Here is a 19,811-nt window from a genome sequence, read left to right on the forward strand (position 1 = left end):
GCACGTCCTGTCCCAAATTCTTGGGGACCGCAGCAGTACACCGCTCTTGAACCAAGACCAGTGTCAACAGGTTGTTAGTTGGATAGCAGATAATGCTTCCAGTCAGATTGGCACCACCACAAACACTCTGTCTTCCACACGGTCAAGTGTCAGTAGCCATGATACTGCACCGCACATTTCAGAACCCGATCCTCCTTCCTACCACCAGGCCGAGTACACGTCCACGGACATTACTGATCCCACACTTGGACACTCGGAAGAGCTGTTCACGTTTCCATTCGCACATTCTGGCCTATCGCCAGCTCCTGTTGAAGTGGGTCATGACGAGATTGTATGTACAGATGCCCAAATATTTGAGCAGCCACGTTTTCACGAAGTTGGCAACGTGTCTCTACAAGGGATGGACGATGATGAGACACAATTGTCAGGAAGTCAGGAGGAGGAGCAGGGTGCGGAAGAGGAAGATGACGTGGTGGATGATACAGTAACAGACCCAACCTGGCAGTAGGATATGCAGAGCGAGGACAGCAGTGCAGAGGGGGAGGGAGGCGTAGCATCCTAACAGGCAGTAAGAAGTAGGGTGGTGGCCCCAGGAAGAAGTCAGGCAACCGTTCCCCGGAACAACAACACGACACAAGGTGCCTGTACAAATGTTAGGTCTTCCCGAGTCTGGCAGTTTTTTAAGTTGGCTCCAGATGATTCTAAAAAGGCCATTTGCAACACCTGCCATGCCAGCATCAGCAGGGGTACCAAAACTAGCAGCCTGACCACCACCAGCATGATCAGGCACATGTCAGCCAAGCACCCGACTTTGTGGGATATACAAAAGAGTCGAGGAGCAGTGCTTGCTGATTCACTGCTACGTCTTTGCTTGTTGTACATGCGAGCCAAACCCCTGCCCATGCTGCCCGCGAACAAGCCTCCTCCGGCCCTGCACCTGCAGTTGCCCACGCAGAAATAACACCATCATCAAGCACGTCCTTGTCCCAGTGCAGCGTTCAGTTATCCATTCAGCAAACCTTTGAACGCAGGCGCAAATACACTGCCAATGCCCCACATGCCACAGTTCTAAATGCTAACATTTCGCGACTGCTTGCGCTGGAAATGTTGCCTTTTAGGCTGGTGGAGACAGAAGCATTCCGCAACCTGATGGCGGCAGCTGTCCCACGTTACTCGGTCCCCAGCCGCCACTATTTCTCCCGGTATGCCGTCCCCGCATTGCATAACCACGTGTCACAAAACATCACACGTGCCCTGAAAAACGCAGTTTCAGCCAAAGTCAACCTAACCACAGACACGTGGATAAGTGCTTGTGGGCAAGGCCGCTACATCTCGTTGACAGCCCACTGGGTTAATATTGTGGAAGCTGGGACCCAGTCTGAGCGAGGGACGGAACACGTCCTTCCCACACCAAGGATTGCAGGCCCTACCTCAGTCAGTGTTTCACCCACACTCTACAGCTCCGGAATGTCATGCTCCTCAGCCTCCTCCTCCTCCTGCGCATCCTCATCCACTTTACCCTCCACACCAGTCCCAAGCTGGAAGCACTGCAGCACTGCCTCGGCGAAGTGGCAACAGGCTCTGCTGAAGCTAATCTGCATAGGTGACAAACCCCACAATGCAGAAGAGGTGTGGACAGCTCTGAAACAGCAGGCAGATCACTTGCTCACACCTCTGAACCTAAAGCCAGGAAAGGTTGTGTGTGACAATGGCCAGAACCTGGTGGCGGCTTTGAGGCGAGGCCAGCTGACACATGTTCCATGCATGGCCCATGTGCTCAACCTCGTGGTTCAGCGGTTTCTAAAGTCATACCCAGAGCTGTCTGATCTGCTGGTAAAAGTTCACCGCCTGTCTGCACATTTTCGAAAGTCCCCTACTGCTTCAGCTGGCCTTGCCGGCTTTCAGCACCGTTTGCATCTTCCGGCTCACAGACTGGTGTTTGATGTCCCCACGCGTTGGAATTCAACTCTGCACATGTTGGTCAGGATATGTGAGCAGAAGAGGGCAGTTGTTGAGTACCTGCATCAACTAAGCCGTCGGGAAATGGGTCAAACTCCACACATAACACTGACCTGAGGAGTGGAGATGGATGTCCGACCTATGTACCATCCTCCAAAACTTTGAGGACTCCACCAAGATGGTGAGCGGTGATGACGCCATTATTAGCGTCACCATACCGCTTCTCTGCCTTCTAAAATGGTCTCTGCTCAAAAACAAACATGATGCATTGCAGGCGGAGCGCGATGAGTTGGAGCAAGAAACAGTAGTGGGTGTGGGTTATAACACACAGCCCAGCCTCGTCTCATCACAACGTGCAGTGGAGGACTATGATGAAGACATGGAGCAACTCTCCGGCCAAATTGAGTATATGACATGCACACCAGTCATATCCTCGGTTCAGCGTGGCTGGCCAGAGGACAGGGTAGATGAGGAGGAGGAGAAGGACAGCATGTTCAGTCATCGTGTTGGTCAGGATAATGAAGTGATGGCTGTTAAGAGTCTGGCGCACATGGCTGACTTTATGGTAAGCTGCCTGTCTCGTGACCCTCGCGTTAAGAACATCTTGGCCGACAATCATTACTGGTTGGTAACACTGTTAGACCCACGCTACAAGGAGAACTTTATGTCTCTTATTCCCGAGGCGGAGAGGTCAGCCAAAATGCAGCAGATAAAGAAAGGCCATAGTCACGGAAGTAGGCAAAGCATTCCCCTCACAAAACGCTAGCGGCATAGGTCAGGAATCAGTGGACAACCAAGGCATACAGCCGAGAGAGGCACAAGTCCAATCTGCCAGAGATAGGGGAACAGTCTTTAAGATGTGGGATAGTTTTCTCAGCCCCTCACGTACCACAGCCCCTGAGGTGTGGGGTAGTGCCACAAGAAATGCTAAGATTGCCCAGATGCTCAAGGAGTACCTTGCAGATCGAACAACTGTACTCCGACATTCCTCTGTGCCTTACAATTATTGGGTATCCAAGCTGGACACGTGGCATGAATTGGCTCTCTACGCCTTGGAAGTCCTGGCCTGCCCTGCCGCTAGCGTTTTGTCAGAGCATGTTTTTAGTGCCGCAGGTGGAATCATTACAGATAAACGCACCCGTCTGTCAACTGAAAATGCTGACAGGCTGACTCTGATCAAGATGAACAAGGGTTGGATTGGGCCAGACTTCACCACACCACCAGCAAATCAGAGCGGAATTTAAATTTTGTAATGGGAATTTGCCATGTACCTTCAGTCACCCATGGGTACACACTTCTGGAGTTTGGCTAATCGCTGGTCTGCTCCTCCTTCTCCTCATGCGCCACCATGATGACCGATACAATAGTTAGGCCGTTGTTTCAGGTATACCCCCAGTGGTAAATTTTTTCGCCCATTCTTTCAGAATGGGCATTACAACGACAGGAGACCCGCTCCTTTGTAATGGGAACAATGTTTTGAGGCCCTCATGCACATCTCTATCCATGGACAATGTGGAGCCTCCCAATTTTTGGCTGCCCTGCTAAAGGGCTATACTACAATAGACCCACTTCCTTACAATGGGCACTTCAGGTTTACAGGCCCTCATGCACGTCTCTATCCAGGGACAATGTGGAGCCTCCCAATTTTTGGCTGCCCTGCCAAAGGGCTATACTACAATAGACCCACTTCCTTAACAATGGGCACTTCAGGTCTACAGGCCCTCATGCACGTCTCTATCCAGGGACAATGTGGAGCCTCCCAATTTTTGGCTGCCCTGCCAAAGGGCTATACTACAATAGACCCACTTACTTAACAATGGGCACTTCAGGTTTACAGGCCCTCATGCACGTCTCCATCCAGTGACAATGTGGAGCTTCCCACTTTTTGGCTGCCCTGCCAAAGGGCTATACTACAATAGACCCACTTCCTTACAATGGGCACTTCAGGTTTACAGGCTTTCATGCACGTCTGTATGCAGGGGCATTGGTGAACCTCACAATTTTTAACTGCCCTGGCAAAGGAAAATACTACAAAGACTCACTTCCTCAAAATGGGCACATTAGACTCCATTTTTAGGGTTTCTACATGCTGCCGGGGGGTCATTTCATAAAAATACTCGGGTCTCCCATAGGATAACATTGGGCTCGGTGCTCGGGCCGAGTACACGAGTATCTTGGGATGCTCGGCCCAAGCCTCGAGCTCCCGAGCTTTTTGGTACTCGCTCATCACTAGTTGCTGCAAAGAAGTAAATATTTCCCTTATGAGGATGGGGACGGTTTCCTGCTCCTTTTGCCCATATCTCATGCACCACGATCACTTGTAAGGTAGGCCTTGCAGGTCGCAACGTGACACAGCACTTAATACCAGCTAATCAAAGTTCTGATAGCCTATTGATCAAGGGAAGCCATGGCGTTGTTGCGAGTGTTCCGCTTCTCAACTCTAAGAAGTTCCGGTCAGACCCGGTTAGGAAGTACCATCATATCAGCAGTGTTCAGGTCTGTGACCCAGCCTATACACTCCTTCCTGAAACAAAAGCATAGTTTTTATTTTTTTTTTATTTTGTTCACTGAAGGGGCTAACTAGTATGACAATTTTATAAAGTGGGTCATTACTAACATGTTAATAGCAAATATGTGTACTTTGCTGTTTATTTTTGTTGTTACATAAATATATGTATTTGCTGGTGGGGTTTTTTTTCCATTTTTTTTACTTTATTTTATGATTTTTTAAATATTTTTACAATTTGTTAATTTTTTTTCTTTTCACCTAGCCCATTAAGGGATATCAACTTTCTTTTGTGTGATCGCTGATCTAATACTCTGTACTGCTTTGCATTGCAGGGCAATAGATCAGTGACTCACATACAGGCAGGAAATGTGTCAGGTCTTGCTCAAGGAAAGACCTCACAAGGCACCATACTTGGGTGACCCCCTTCCACTATTAGGCCCACCATCACTATGGGGTACATTGCCATGACACAATTGCATTGTGCCAATTGGAGCAGTGCGGGAGCCCTTTTCTTTTACAAACAGATTGTTGCCACTGTCACTATCAACAGCGACATCAGAGGGTTAAACGCCCAGAATCGATGTTAGCCGAAATCATGGTAGTTAATGCAGAGTGTCAGCTATGACATTAGCTGATGATTTCGCCGGCTCTTCTTCTTCGCTGGTGGCTTGCTGGAATGCACTTCCTTTAGCATCGTTCATACACGGAGAATGTCATGAATGGCTTAACGGAGACAAACACTTTACCTCTAATTTAATAGATGTTTTGAGTGCATAATTCTTTGGAACTTACAAATATACACAAAAAGTATCACAGGATCCCTTCCTACACTTTTTATTGGAAATGTCCTCCCAAATTGGTCAGTTCTCTAGACTGTTGGTGGGAGAGCATGCAACCAGACCTATATATATATATTAGTAAGTGCCACAAAATCATGGACATTGACATTATATGGAATGAAGACATTTTCAACGGAACTAGGATTTTTAAAGTAAAATAATAATTCGGGAACCCTGTATTGCCATTTGACCAACACGGTATGTATAACTATCCTACTCTTACTACCATTTAACTTCTACCACAGCCCCATAGCACCTTACTATGGCCATTTTACAGCCTGAACGTATTGTCCTCATTGACTTGTATGGGGTTTGTTGTTCTAGGTTAAGTTCGGCATCAAGTTTACTTGCCGAACCTAATTTTTTTTTCCTGTGCTGGTTCGGCAAACTTGATTATTCACTGGTTTGCTCATCACTACATAGGAGCTATAAACATACAATTTTAGGAGACTATAAACAGTAGCAATTGAGCACATACTTTTAATCATTTCATTTATTCATATGTATCAAACACTTTAGTTGCCTGCAGATTGGTAGGGGTCTGAGTCCTAAGACCCCACTGATTGCGCCAAAGACCCATGAGCAGAGCACAGCTAAGCAGACAGATGTGCTGAGCTCCTGCCTGAGCGCACACACAGAGCAGAGTATGGATTCAATAGAATGCAAAGGTTTTATGAAGCTTATGTTGTCTATTGATCCCAAACTCCACTCTATGTGCACACTCAGGCACTGTTTGAGGGTTCATTTAATGATTGGTGGTTGTTTCAAGACCTGGACCCCTACAGATCTGCTGGTAACTAAAGAGTCTGATAAATATGAAATACAAGCAAGAAACTTTATCTAAGTGTTGGAATCTTGCATTGCTTTCTTCAACTTGAGATTTGCCTTTGTGGCTGTTTTTAACCCTTTTGTGGGGGTTCCAGGTCAGGTTGATGGTCTAATTCCATCAAAAAAGTAGTTTCTTTACTTGGAAAATTGATTTTATTAAGGTGATACTGTATATTCTTACTGACTGTAGTTTGCAGGAACATACTTTGAATTCAAAGCTGGTCCTAAATTATTTAAACATTGAATATTGAAAGGAGTAACTGTGGTGGTAGACAATCCGCTTTGCTCCATCACATTTTTGAATATATGTATTCTACATTAAATATATCTGCCAAAGCAATGAAATAAAAATACTACCTCTAAAATTTAGTATTCAATAAAGAAAGAGTGTTCTTTATGTGGCATAAACAGTAAAACTTGTAAATCTTTGATCACTGTTGCTATCTTGTGCGACTGTCATTTATATAAATGTTTAAAAAGAGCCTCAAAAGTAACTGGGGAAAAAGTCAGCAGTTTCTGTAATTAGTGTTGATCTCTAGAATATTGTCAAATAAGCAAAAAGTGATAAAGAAAACAGATGCCGAAGAAAGCAATCACATAAATGACTGTTGATGGTACCAAAAAAATAAAAATAAAGAGGGAAATAACATATGTAACTAACAAACTAGGGGAAAATAATTGTAGAGAAATGTGCATTAGAATTTCCTAGCACAAAGTGAAATGAAGATCTAGTAGAAAATGTGTAGCAAAGAAAATAGCATTAGGTGAATTTAAAACATTTGCAAATTAATTATTTAAACTATTCTAGACTTACTATTTTTATGAAATACTCCTACTCTACAGGGGGTGTCAGCATACCCAATTTGGTAAGTAGCACATGTCGTGATGTTACATTTATGAAGCACTGGATACTGGGCAGACGCGTGTGGTTCTGAATTTTCAAGATGGAGTACTATAAAATAGTGAGAAAAAATAATTATATTTTTTGTGTAGTGCAACTCTGTGCAGCCCAGTGTTAAACAAATTGTGGCCCAGGAAAAAAATAAAAAGTGTAACCCCGAATGCTAACATTGCACCATCACACAGATACATTTAGGTTGCATTTACATGAAAAGATTTTAGGGCGGTGTCAGACGCTACGATATATCAGGCGATATGTCGTCAGGGTCACGGATTCCGTGACGCACATCCGGCATCGTTAGACATATCGTAGTGTGTGACAGCTATGAATGACTGTGAATGAGCAAAAATACTCGTTGACACGTCGTTCATTTTCAAAATGTCGGTGCTCCTTCTGTGCTCCTGTGATGCCCTGGACTAGCCAGGTAGTCACAAATAGGGCCCCGCATTACACCAGTCCCTCACTAGGTAACACCAGCCAACCACATAAAACCCTAGCCACCTCCCTCAGGGCTGGATGGACACACCAGGGGGCAGAGCCAGGCGGTTGGACACGCCCTCCAAGGAGTTCCGAGAGCCTGAGGCAGGAAAAACACAGTTCAGTTGAGTTCGAGTTGAGTAGAGTGCAGTGGAGGAGGTCAGGCCTGTGTGACAGGCCTGTGACAGACTGACAAGTGCCAGGGTTGGAGCCATGGTACCTCTGGCTAGGAGGCATACGGAGGCCTCTACCTGCAGGAGGCAGGAAGACGGCTTGGTGGAACCGTGGCAGACCGGGACAGAGTAGTGGCCCACCAGTACCGACCCGGGGAACCGACTCAGAAACCGGAGCACAAGAGGGGGTACTCAGACCCTGAAATGAGGTCTAGAAACTACTGGACTGAGTTAATTAACTGGTTGCAGTCTGGACTTTAGGTCCTTTTCCACCCAAAGTCCCTCATAGAAGACAACAGCCCAACGAGGAGGATAGAAAGTCACCGCCAAGGCTCAGAGATCCCACAGGCCAGCATCTGCGGGAAAACGGGTTCTCCCTACATCCACAAGCCGGGGAGCGGACTCCTGATGCTGCAAGCGCAGGCAGCCCAACAATTCAAACAGGTGCAGGAGAAAGGCAGAGACCACCAACCGGGTGGGGGATCCCGACTGCATCCGGCTGTGGGCACCGACCACCATCATCTTGGTTTACCAGAGACTCGAGTGTTTCATTCTAATAGTGAGTACACCAGTGCCCTCCGGCCGCCCATCTCCCTGCACCACCAAAGCACCCCCAACGGGTCCCGGGGCCACCATCCCTGCCCACGGAGGGGTTAACAACTTGCTGCATACCATCTTCCCCGGGTGCCCCGTAACTGCAGCGGTGGTGTCCACCTTCACCACATCCCTTGGGTGGCGTCACGAACTTAAAACACGGCTCCAGCCGTACACCTATGTCCCAAAACCGCCAACCCCCCTTTTAGATTGGAGTGACCACAGGGGCCCCTGGGTCCGGAGACACTCGAGCCACCCACCAGCGAGCCCGGATCCGAGCGGCTCGGTTGCAGCCGAGCACGGGGCGGCACACTCCGGTTGTTCATCGTGGATGGATACCATGTTTTGGCATAGGTGGCTTCCTTGACTGGAGACTGCCCTTCCCGTGGTTTTTCCTTCCCGGTGAAAGACCTGGCTAGTTACCTGCCAGCGTTGAGAAACATGTGATGGTGTCTCCGCGGCTTCCTTGTTTTGCATATTTCCCAGGGGGCATTGCTCTAGAATCACTACGTTGAGAAAACACGTGATGGTGCTTCGCGGTGCTGGATATTGATCTCCCTAAGGTCAACCATCCTTACCTATATAGTCTTTTACTAGGCATTGCTCCCACTAGCCAGTTTCCTACTCCACACTGATGAGGGGCAAATACCCCGAAACAGCTGTCTGTGGATGGATACAATGTTTTGGCATAGGTGGTTTCCTTGAATGGAGACTGCCCTTCCCGTGGTTTTTCCTTCCTGGTGAAAGACCTGGCTAGTTACCTGCCAGCGTTGAGAAACATGTGATGGTGTCTCCGCGGCTTCCTTCTTTTGCATATTTCCCAGGGGGCATTGCTCTAGAATCACTGCGTTGAGAAAACGCGTGATGGTGCTTCGTGGTGCTGGATGTTGATCTCCCTAAGGTCAACCATCCTTACCTATTAAGTCTATGGTGTGTCAGAACAATTAGTAGACTCCATAGACTTTTTTCGTCAGAATCACTGGAGTACATTTGCACTTCTGATAATTTTTTTTATATTTTTTTAATAAAGTGGTTATCTTTTTGTGGACTATGATGGATTTGATGAACTACAACGGATTTGGTAAACTATGGCAGAACTGCATGGATTTTTTAATCATTTCTTTTATTTGAAATAAAGTGGGTAACGAGGTACAGTTTTGGGGAGTGTTTAATTTAATAAAGAATTTTTGTGTGTTTGTATTGTTTTTTTATTGCTGCGCTGATAATGAGAGTTTGATAGACACCATTACATTACTAGCAGCTGGGTTTGATGCCAGCAGTGTTTTTGGACACTACACAGCTGACATCAACCCGAAAAACTATTACCCCTATTGCTACCACCCCAGGGCATCGGGCAATGATGAAGCCACAAATTTGGAGCATCTCCTGATGCTCCACTTCTGGGGTGGCTGCAGGTTTCAATTTTTAGGCTGTGAAGGGCCCAATAACCATGGACCTTTCCAGCCTGATAATATCAGCCTGCAGTTGTTTGCTTTACTTTTCTTTGCTGGTTATCAAAAAATTGAGGGTCCACATAGTTTTTTTTTTCATTTAATTATTTATTTATTTGGTTAATAGCTAACAATCTGTCTAGCTATTTATATCTCTATTTCTATCATCTGTTATTTCTCTATTACTTATCTATCCATCCATCTAACATCCATCCATCCATCTATAACCTATCTACCTATCTGTCTACTTTATCTATCTATCTATCTATCTATCCATCTAGCATCATTTTATCTTTGCACATCTTTTACACATCAAAACCATTAATTTCAGTATCATGCATTATTTTCAGATACATGTCACATGGATAGCACACATACATATGAATTGTTACATGGATGGACAAAATGGAATGTGCCACATGTGCTTTTTTTTTTTGTGTGCACGTCTGAAGGGGCATTAGGGAAAGGCTATAAAAAAAAATCCCAGCCGAGCTTCTGACATCAATAAGACAATGCAAAAGTTTCCAATGACCAAACCAGTCACCTGCACAATGAAGAATGGTACAAAATTTCCTAACAATGAGATTCGCAAGTTTTATTAATAATTTTGACACTCGTTTTATCAGTTTAACATCCCAGACACCGGTCCATCAAGTTTCTTATGATTGCAGCAAACGTTTTGAAACAAATTGAAACAGGAGAGAGAAATGATTGTAGGACATAAATGTTCATATCTGCATCTATTAGTTCCTTCCAGTGTTGTGCAATTGTCCATAATTGTTTTGTTTCGAATGATGGCAAAAAAATGGAAGAACAAAAAATAAATGTTTAATGTTCTTTCCAACTAAATTTGTGAAACAAATTCATTTCTCTGACTTCATAAATTCACCTTTTAATCTTTTTAAATAAATTATTTTTATTTTCTACGCAATAAAAGAGATATTTAAAAGTACGTGACAGATTTAACTTTGTCATTTCGGCACTCTCGATTTGCCATTAAATGGATATTACTTAAACCAATTCTAGTCATGATGTGAAAGTTATTACAGACTGTCAGAGGAAAGTATTCTCCATCACTTTAGTATGCATGTGAGAACAGGAGTAGGTAAATCTTAAGGACATTTAAAAAGTTTGGAACATTTATTTGTTTACAGTGAAAAATAAAGTTTTGTCACAAGGTATTCCCTTAGGTAATTGTTGAAGATAACCTTTCACTTTATTTCTTTAAATTTAAACTGAATGCCTCCTCAAACTGTCACTATTTCACATCAGTTTTCCTTTTTTTTCTTCTGTGCCCCTCCATTCTAAAGTAATGCCACCTCATAATGAAAATGCAAATCTTCCCTTCAAACAGCTGGGTGTTTACTAAAGAACTTCTCTGTCACGAGTCTCTCTTACTGTTGAGAGAATTCTGACGGTTCTGTAATGTGAACCTCACAAGTAGCTTTTAGGCTCTGCAAATTAAATGTATTTTCCTTCTTTTGGCACTGCAAGGGTTTTTGTCATTTTGTCCTTAAGGCCCAGTCACACTAAACAACTTACCAGCGATCCCAACAACGATCCAACCTGATAGGGATCGCTGGTAAGTTGCTAGGAGGTTGCTGCTGAGATGTCACACTGCGACGCTCCAGCGATCCCACCAGCAACCTGACCTGGCCGGGATCGCTGGAGCGTGGCTACACGAGTTGCTGGTGAGCTCACCAGCAACCAGTGTCCCAGCCCCCAGCCAGCAGAGCCGCGTGGAAGATGCTGCGCTTGGTAACTAAGGTAAATATCGGGTAACCAACCCGATATTTACCTTGGTTACCAGCGCACGCAGCTACACGTGCAGAGAGCAGGGAGCAGCACACACCGCTTAGCGCTGGCTCCCTGCTCTCCTAGTTACAGCACACATCGGGTTAATTACCCGATGTGTGCTGCAGCTACATGTGCACAGAGCAGGGAGCAGCGCACACCGCTTAGCGCTGGCTCCCTGCTCTCCTAGTTACAGCACACATCGGGTTAATTACCCGATGTGTGCTGTAGCTACATGTGCAGAGCGCAGGGAGCCGCGCACACTGCTTAGTGCTGTCTCCCTGCTCTCCTAGCTACAGCACACATCGGGTTAATTACCCGATGTGTACTGCAGCTAAATGTGCACAGAGCAGGGAGCAGCGCACAATGCTTAGCACTGGCTCCCTGCTCTCCTAGCTACAGTACACATGGGGTTAATTACCGATGTGTACTCTGCTACACGTGCAAGAAGCAGGAGCCGGCACTGACAGCTGAGAGCAGAGGAGGCTGGTAACGAAGGTAAATATCGGGTAACCAAGGACAGGGCTTCTTGGTTACCCAATGTTTACCGTGGTTACCAGTGTCCGCAGAAGCCGGCTCCTGCTGCCTGCACATTTAGTTGTTGCTGTCTCGCTGTCACACACAGCGATCTGTGCTTCACAGCGGGACAGCAACAACTAAAAAATGGCCCAGGACATTCAGCAACAACCAACGACCTCACAGCAGGGGCCAGGTTGTTGCTGGATGTCACACTAAGCAACATCACTAGCAACATCGCTGCTACGTCACAAAGTTGTTCATTAGCAGCGATGTTGCTAGCGATGTTGCTTAGTGTGACGGGGCCTTTACGGGTTTCTGCAAACTAGTTGATTTCAGCTGCAGCCGGTTTCTGATCACTCCCCTCTTCTTTAAATACTCACATGATCCATCATGTGATGCCGGAAATAGATAAATTCTATGCTGATCACCCGAGGAGTGAGGAAGGTAGCAGATCCTGCTGTTGGAGCCATGTGGTGTGCTGTCTGGTTCTTGACTGCTTCTGCTGGTTGTTTATCATTCTGTTGTCTGCCGTGTGAGCGTACCATGGGATTGAGTTTTCAGTGTCTCTTGTTTGTCTATTTTTTGTGGGGTTACTCCTCTGGTCCCGTCCCTCTCCAGGGGTGGTGGGAGTTGGGGGTATTAGATCAGGTGTGGCAAGGAGCAGGGCCAGGGTGGTGGCCCAGATGTCCTCACCTTTAGAGGTAATTCTGAGATCACGGATAGCTAGGGCCCTCTAGTCTGTGGGCCAGTCGAGAAGCCCCTATTCCTGATATCCCCTATTGGTTTTGTGACACTCTCTCTGTTAATTTGTTTTTTCCCTCAATTTTACTGACCATTAAAAACATAAAGACCTGGCTCAGCATAGTCTCCTAAAATAAGATATGTCTCATATGAATTTTCTCAAAATACAGAAACACAGAAATTGCATCATTTCTTGCTATTAGAGAGAAAGATCAAAAGAGAGCAGCAGTGCTGGAGAGTAGAGATGAAGAAATCCGATGTTCAGTGTTTTTTTTTCCTGCCAGAACACCGACTTTACAAAAAAAAATAGAATTTGGGTTCGGAGTCCGGGTGTTTTATGTATACTAACCACTCACACGAGCACCGCTGTGCTTGGGTACGTTTAATGCTCAGCCCAGTGCAAGCCGCTTACAGTATTTGAGTGGCTTACACTGGGGGCAACAGTGTGATCGGATGTAGTATGTAGGAAAAAATTAAAATAAAGGAAACCTCCGCCCACCCTCTCCGGAAGTGTTCTGCTTATGGCTGGCTGTATGTAGGTGGAGACCAGAACTGCCAGTGACTTCTATTGAGGTTTGGGTCAAGTCCAAAGCTGTGAAGGTTCAGTTCAGCTGTACCAGCCAAACTAAACTTCCATGGGTTCACTAATGTTTACTGGAGAGCTGGAGAGCGGGACCTGATTGTATTACGGCACTGCTCTGGAAGCATTTCCTTGTTCCCTTCTATGATGTAACCACGTTTTGATTGTTCAGTCTCATAGAGGAGAAAAAACAAATACCCAGAATGAAGTGGTCTGAAGGAAAAATGTATATTTTTATTACCAATGGACATAACTTTGGAACAGAAAGACACAGAAAAAAAATAATAGACAATTTGAAGGGGTACTCAGTTTAAATTAAAAAAAAATCCAATCACTCTCCTCTTAAACTTCTTACTACATATATTATTAGCATCTACTTTAATTTTTTTCACGTATTAATTATTGATAATACTCTTGTTCCCCCATATAACGTCCTAAAGTGAAAATAAGCAAAAAATAAGATTATTTTTTTTCTTAATGGAAATTAATGACCTATTGTTCAGGTTTCAGATTTTTGTGCTAAATGAGGGGCAACTGGGGGAGTTGTGACATCTTCTATTGTAAATGGTGGATCTTGTGTTGTCAGGATAACAGTTTGTTTTTTTTTTACAAATCCATTTAACTCAAAAACATGACGAGAATAAGTCTGCTTAGAAATAGAGTTCATGGGACCCCAACTAGACAAGTAGGTGTGAGTTCTAGAGATGAGACCTACTCCTATCATTTTGCCATAAATGATTAAAGTAGGAATAACTATTTAATCTCTTTTTGTCTTTCTATTTAAATCAATTTTGAGAGCATTATATACTGTAAAGAATTTTACTCTGTGACGTTAGAGATCAAGCGTTATCTCCACCTCCTTCTCAGAATTTTGTGACTGATAATATGAAAACTTGCCCCAGAAATATGCTTCCTTCCCGTCTCATGCTGATAGATGACTAGGACCATAAAGACTCATCACCATTGCTGTGATTCATTCTCACCTGGACTGCTGTAACACTCTACTATTCAATCTCCATCTTACTAAGTCCTATGCTCTCCAATCTCTCATGAATGCAACAGCTGGTATCATTTTTCTGCTCAATCGCTACACTTATACTGCCACTCTGTGAAAGCCTTTGCACTGGTTGCCCATCCGCAACAGAATCCAAAATAAGCTACATCAATAAAAATAAACATCTCCTCTCTCATCTCTGTCTACCACCCCATCCATCCTCTTTGTTCCACTAATGTCCAAAGACTAATATCCTCTATAGAATGAACCTCCCTCTCCCATTTCCAGAATTTTTATCATGCTGCACCAGTTTTTTGGAATGTACTACCCAAGGCAATCCGGTTACTTCCCAGTATCCACAGTTTCAAGCCTGCGCTAAGAACACATTTCTTTACAATGACCTATAATCTCACATCATAAACCTAACTAACTACCCCCTGTTCTCTTTTCCACATACTCGGTAGCTCCTTGTACTTGTCCTCATAAAGATATTGCCTGTTGAGTGGTTCATGCAGCGATATTTAATTGCCCCTATTTATTATACCAATGGCTGGCCTATACACAAAAAACACTTTTATTTTTACTTTTTGAGTCTCCCCTATTTCCTCACAGTGGTTTAGTGGTTAGCACTGCAGTCTTACAGCACAGGGGTCCTGGATTCAAATCCCACCAAGGACAACATTTGCAAGGAGTTTGTATGTTCTCCCCTATTCACAATATATACTGCTGTATACAGCATGTACTCATGATAAAAGGTGGAGGTACCTAATACAGTTTTCATCTTTGCAGGAAGCAGCTAGATCCTGTAGTACTGGTTGAAGGAACTGGTTGTTCTGTGGAGTGCACTTACACAGTGCTAGGCAGTACACCTAATCTAACAGCATGGGCGACACCAACAGGCTGTAAGCTGGCATGGTGCACTTCACATTTGTGTGTACTGGCACCTTATACAGTCCTTATCTGTGCATCTATGAGGCATGTATTCCTAATACAGGATATTAATATTGTTAATGTAAAAGAATAAAAGGTCAACACTACACCCCAAAACAGGATAAACACATTGGGTGGTACTCAAATGTGCAGTGCACAATTCTTGAGTTCAAATGTAAGATATCAAAAAGTAGAAAGTGACTGCCAGACTGTTGGAGTGCAGGGCATGGCCGTGCCCTGCACTCAGACTGTCTGATGGTCAGGTCAGGTGAGGTCACACTGTGAGAACCCATGCGTGACCTCTGGTGAACTGAGTGACGTTGCTTGTCAGTGATTACCGGAGTCTGCAGAGTGGACATGTTTTCTTTCTTTGCAGGCTCCAGATGTAGCAGAGCTAAAGATCGTCATAGGACTTCGTATGGATTATGTCGGATCTGCAAGGTTGTTTTGTGGGTTAACAAGGGGCGAAAAAGGGTGTTTGTATTGTATTTCAAATAAAGGAAATAAAGAAATTTTTCGCTGTTTGTGTTTTATTTCTTTTCACTTACAGGATTAGTAATGAGGGTGTTTCATTGACCCCTCCCTTACTAATTTAGGGCTTGATGACGGCTGACAAATAATAGCTATTATAAAACCCTTACATTAGCCCGATTGACACCACAACAAATCCATCGGGATGGACAGAGTAAAGTGTCAGAATTGGCACATCTAATGTGATGTACCAATTCTGGACATCTGCGGGCTGGCCCCTTCCATCCTGATATTACCAACCCCCAACTGTTTGCTTTTTCGTGGCTGGTTATCAAAAATGCAGGGATCTTATGTCTTTTTTTAAATTATTTATTTAAATAAATAGTTAAAAAAAAAAAAAAAGTCATAGGATTGCCTCTATTGTGATATCCTGCTACGATAAATTTCACAGCTGGGGCTACAGCTTGTAGGTGTTTTAGCCATGCTGGCTATCAAAATATTGTAGGAGGATGTCTTTTTTTTATTATTTATTTATTTTTACACTACTATACAGAAAAGTGACTGCAATCAATCACATATGCGGACACAGGGTGCGGGTCATGTATAGCAGTAGGCAACCAATCACAGACACTGGCACAGGATGGGCGGATGAGCAGGGGAAGTAGTGAATGGTGATGAACCTTAATAAGCGGGCCCGGAATAGAGTCTGACTACAGCATGAGCCTCCGGGAAACACGGTATGTATACCAATCCTGCTCTCATTACCATTTAACTTCCATTTGTAGCCCATGTAATTTTTTTTATAGTAATTTCCCTGGCCAATCACAGTCATGCCAATACTTGCCATGGCTGTGATGGTTTCTGAAGTGTGGTGATGGTTTCCTAAAAGCTTGCTGATTGCCTGGTGTGCAACCTTTCCAGAAGCTTTATTCAGGCGACAAATCCGAAGAGGAACTGGACGTACAGAAAAAAGTAGGTTTTCTGCGTTCAGCACCGGTGTCCGGTAGGGACTTTGAACTTTACAGTTCTGGTTAGCTCATCCCTACTCATATACTCTAATACACTTATTTTTACATGTATTGTTATGCATTACAAAATATTATTCTCTTATTGACCTTTTTGTTTTCAGTAGCTTTTAAGGACAACAGACAATGTGATTACTTAGATTGGAAAATTGAAGATAAACCAATGACAAAGATGTAAACTATACCCAAAAACCACAAGTGTCTTTCACTCAACATAGAACAATCAATAAAATACTAAATAAGGACAGAGACACAGGCTAAAATGACAAATTCAAGATCCCTTAGGAAATGTTACTGACTGGAGTGACCTAGTAAGTTGAAATTTTTCGAAGATTGAAAGTCTTATATACCACATGTAGCGCTATAGTTGCAAATACTAAAATAGGAATAAAGGTTTAGCCTTATTAAAATATATTGTTAATTTACATGAATGTGTCCTAAGTAACATGTAATCTTAGCACTATACAGTATAATATTAATAATATTATTCTTAGAATGTTACTCATTTAAATGATAAACATTGAGTAAAAAAATGGGAAAACTCTTCACCACTTGGTAACGTTTCTGGAATTACTATAGTCTCATGAGGATCAGAACCATCTTACTTTTTCATCTGGAGAAAACATTTCTCTAAGGCCTCGGTTCCACTTGCGTATGGCATCTGATCCAAGAGCATTGGATGAGATGCCTCGGCTCAGGCTCTGCTGCAATGTGATCCTCTTTTCCGCTGTCTGTTTGTGCGTATATAACTCTGCACTTATCCGATCTTTCACACCCACCCATAGACTTGAATGGGTGCGTGTGATGCGAGACTCATTGCCAAAGGCCGGAGTCACACTTGCGAGAGACTCGCGCAAGTCTCACATCGCATCACCCGGCATGGCCACACACTCTCCTGACAGGAGCGGGTCAGCTACATGTAATTCTATGCAGCTGAGATGCTCCTGTCCGGAGAGCTGCAGGCCATGTCGGGTGATGTGATGCAAGACTTGCAAGAGTCTCTCACAAGTGTGACTCCGGCCAAATGCAGCATGTTGCTTTTCTTTTCTCATGCTGATCCGGTATGAGAAAAAAATAGCAGATGGACATTGTCCCATTGTTTAACACTGGTGCGAGAGCAATTATATGTTTTACTGGATTGCACTTGTTCGCGTTAATCACAAGTGGGAGTAACGCCTAATACAGAAATACAATATTTCCATCCATAATATCCTGCCCTTCTTGCTATTAGTTAGGAACAGATCACACACTGCATATTTTTTCACTTGCATGTAAATACAAAGCTACATGTAGTAAACCTTATCAAATGTATAAATTCTCAATCAAATGTATTCATCATACTAACAGAGGTTAGAAAACACTAATATATAGTGGAGATCAACCGCATATACAGGACGCCCTACCCGCGTTTCGGCAATGCCTTCATCCAGGGGCCCCTGTGCAGACACTGCATTAGCAACAACATTACCTATATTGATTGGCTCCATGAATCTATATGCTATGTGAGCTTAATTGTTTAATGATATTGCTCCTTATTGCATTTTATATATTCTTATGTATAAGCTATGCATTTTTTACTCACATCCTACTGCAACACTGTAGACACAGATGACATATACCGTATTAAATTGATGTATTTTCAGGTGATAATAAAATCTATGTTAATTGAGTCTGTTAGGTATAAAAGGATCAATTAAAGTATGTTACCTCTGTCTATTGATATATAGGGACTTTGTCTTGATAATCATTGGAACCTGACATTAAGTAATTATTTAAATAGTAGTTGGCAGATCATGTATGGGTATTTTTTTGTAATGTTTTTATTATCACAGTGGTGTCTATTTCCCAATAATTGTTCAATAAAATAATTATGGACATTGGAGTGTAGTTCATTTTTCCTTCTCTTGTTACTGATGCTCCTACAGTTGATGTAATAAAGGACTTTCAGATATTCTGCCACTCTGGCAAATATTAGCTCTCCGTGTTGTCAAAAATGTTTTGTATTGCGATTGACCACCTGATATTTCTGTACATGTAGCTACAGTAATATGTATTATTAATATACAACAAGTACTACACAATATCATTCACACTGCTAAATGTAAATGAATTGCTCATCATAGACTGCTGCAACTGCTATTTATAAAGCACCAGATATGATTTTAAGATGAGTATTGGAAATAGGTTTTTTTGGTGCAACATTGTAACTAGGTATGAGTAGATAGATTCAAGGAGGATCCAGTTTTAGTCAAATTTCCTGAAATTAATTTTTGTTTTCATGCAAATTCCAACATTTTGAGATTTGCTTTTCGGTTTGAAAAAAAAAAATCTTGTCCAGCATTTTTTCCCACATATCTGAAGTATCAGAGAGCGAGCTAATATAATTTTGTATTGTTGTGCAGGCCTCCCATAATGTTTTGCAGCTATGATATTTTAAAGGGGTTGGATGTCCACTACTTTAACATTGATGGGCTATCATTAGGAAAGGTCATCAATGTCTGATCAAGCCGGGTCCAACAGTTGGCACTCCCACCGATCAGCTGCCATCCATGCCAGCAGTAATAGCAGGCAGTTGGAAATGCTCAGCTGCACCGTCTTCTGATTGTGGCAGAAGCTGGGTGCTGCACATCTGTCTTCCATTCAAATCAATAGAAGGCAGATGTGCAGTACCTGGTCGCAGACACTATCAGTTGATGTGGCAACTCCAGAACTGAGCATTTCCGGCTGCCTGCTGATACCGCTGGCCCCGAGAACAGCTGATCAGCAGGGGTCCAGGGTTTCATACCATGACCAATCAGACATTGGTGACCTATCCTAATAAGCCATCAATGTTAAAGTAGTAGATAAACTTTTTAAGGTTTCTCATAACTTGGACAATGGTGGTCAGTACCTGGGTCATCACAGATCAGCGGTTCCAAGTTACACGCAGCTTGTACGGAGTCGATTTACTTCTCTAGAGTCACTAGGTAATTCTCTCTCTTCTGCAGAATGTAAGCTTTTATAATCAGCGGGGACCTCTCTCTCCT

The sequence above is a fragment of the Anomaloglossus baeobatrachus genome, chromosome 6 (genome assembly GCF_048569485.1).
Source record: "Anomaloglossus baeobatrachus isolate aAnoBae1 chromosome 6, aAnoBae1.hap1, whole genome shotgun sequence".
NCBI lineage: Eukaryota > Metazoa > Chordata > Amphibia > Anura > Aromobatidae > Anomaloglossus > Anomaloglossus baeobatrachus.